Source organism: Borostomias antarcticus, assembly GCF_949987555.1.
Source record: "Borostomias antarcticus genome assembly, contig: scaffold_116, whole genome shotgun sequence".
Taxonomy (NCBI): Eukaryota; Metazoa; Chordata; class Actinopteri; order Stomiiformes; family Stomiidae; genus Borostomias; species Borostomias antarcticus.
This window is the reverse complement of record NW_028175885.1, coordinates 137,501-140,000: the sequence shown is the minus strand read 5'-3', so window position 1 is coordinate 140,000 and position 2,500 is coordinate 137,501. Positions and strand designations below refer to the sequence as shown.

The following is a 2,500-nucleotide window of genomic DNA, read 5'->3' as shown; positions in this document are numbered from 1 at the left end:
CAGGACCTCACACTACACGATTCAGTCAAGACGCAGGACCGCTCACTCCACGATTCAGTCAAGACGCAGGACCGCACACTACACGATTCAGTCAAGACGCAGGACCGCACACTCCACGATTCAGTCAAGACGCAGGACCGCACACTACACGATTCAGTCAAGATGCAGGACCGCACACTACACGATTCAGTCAAGACGCAGGACCGCACACTCCACGATTCAGTCAAGACGCAGGACCGCACACTCCACGATTCAGTCAAGACGCAGGACCGCACACTACACGATTCAGTCAAGATGCAGGACCGCACACTCCATGATTCAGTCAAGACGCAGTACCGCACACTCCACGATTCAGTCAAGACGCAGGACCGCACACTCCACGATTCAGTCAAGACGCAGGACCGCACACTCCATGATTCAGTCAAGACGCAGGACCGCACACTACACGATTCAGTCAAGACGCAGGACCGCACACTACACGATTCAGTCAAGACGCAGGACCGCACACTCCACGATTCAGTCAAGACGCAGGACCGCACACTCCATGATTCAGTCAAGACGCAGGACCGCACACTACACGATTCAGTCAAGACGCAGGACCGCACACTACACGATTCAGTCAAGACGCAGGACCGCACACTCCACGATTCAGTCAAGACGCAGGACCGCACACTACACGATTCAGTCAAGACGCAGGACCGCACACTCCACGATTCAGTCAAGACGCAGGAGCGCAAACTACACGATTCAGTCAAGACGCAGGACCGCACACTCCACGATTCAGTCAAGACGCAGGACCGCACACTACACGATTCAGTCAAGACGCAGGACCGCACACTCCACGATTCAGTCAAGACGCAGGACCGCACACTACACGATTCAGTCAAGACGCAGGACCGCACACTACACGATTCAGTCAAGACGCAGGACCGCACACTCCACGATTCAGTCAAGACGCAGGACCGCACACTACATGATTCAGTCAAGACGCGGGACCGCACACTACACGATTCAGTCAAGACGCAGGACCGCACACTCCACGATTCAGTCAAGACGCAGGACCGCACACTACACGATTCAGTCAAGACGCAGGACCGCACACTATACGATTCAGTCAAGACGCAGGACCGCACACTCCATGATTCAGTCAAGACGCAGGACCGCACACTACACGATTCAGTCAAGACGCAGGACCGCACACTCCACGATTCAGTCAAGACGCAGGACCGCACACTACACGATTCAGTCAAGACGCAGGACCGCACACTACACGATTCAGTCAAGACGCAGGACTGCACACTACACGATTCAGTCAAGACGCAGGACCGCACACTACACGATTCAGTCAAGACGCAGGACCGCACACTACACGATTCAGTCAAGACGCAGGACCGCACACTACACGATTCAGTCAAGACGCAGGACCGCACACTACACGATTCAGTCAAGACGCAGGACCGCACACTCCACGATTCAGTCAAGACGCAGGACCGCACACTACACGATTCAGTCAAGACGCAGGACCGCACACTCCACGATTCAGTCAAGACGCAGGACCGCACACTACACGATTCAGTCAAGACGCAGGACCGCACACTCCACGATTCAGTCAAGACGCAGGACCGCACACTCCATGATTCAGTCAAGACGCAGGACCGCACACTACACGATTCAGTCAAGACGCAGGACCGCACACTACACGATTCAGTCAAGACGCAGGACCGCACACTCCACGATTCAGTCAAGACGCAGGACCGCACACTACATGATTCAGTCAAGACGCAGGACCGCACACTACACGATTCAGTCAAGACGCAGGACCGCACACTCCACGATTCAGTCAAGACGCAGGACCGCACACTACACGATTCAGTCAAGACGCAGGACCGCACACTACACGATTCAGTCAAGACGCAGGACCGCACACTACATGATTCAGTCAAGACGCAGGACCGCACACTACACGCTTTCAGAGTGGCGGTTCATACCAGGGAAATGTGATCTCATTGTCTTTTGGTCTATTGTGGGTTTCTGCTCAGTATTCCATCGCTGTCCCAAGGATGAATATCGAACATGTTTGATATTTACGATTCAAAATCAGAGAGACTCGGATCAGTCGGGAACGTTAAGATGAGGTCAGTAAACACCTCACACTACACTACACACTACACACTACAGGATCATTTAGTGAGTAAACACCTCACACACTACAGGATCATTTAGTGAGTAAACACCTCACACACTACAGGATCATTTAGTGAGTAAACACCTCTCACACTACAGGATCATTTAGTGAGTAAACACCTCTCACACTACAGGAACCATTTAACACCTCACACACTACAGGATCATTTAACACCTCACACACTACAGGATCATTTAACACCTCACACACTACAGGATCATTTAGTGAGTAAACACCTCACACACTACAGGATCATTTAGTGAGTAAACACCTCACACACTACAGGATCATTTGGGCAGATAATCGGTTCCGACA

At 52.3% G+C, this 2,500-nt stretch overlaps 1 protein-coding gene across 1 annotated transcript in view; it reads right to left on the bottom strand.

Moving 5' to 3' along the window:
* atp1b2a (ATPase Na+/K+ transporting subunit beta 2a) overlaps positions 1–2,500 on the bottom strand; it is a gene marked incomplete at both ends in the record, with an annotated part of 13,942 nt that overhangs the window by 3,029 nt on the left and 8,413 nt on the right. The gene's annotated exons all lie outside the window — the stretch shown is intronic.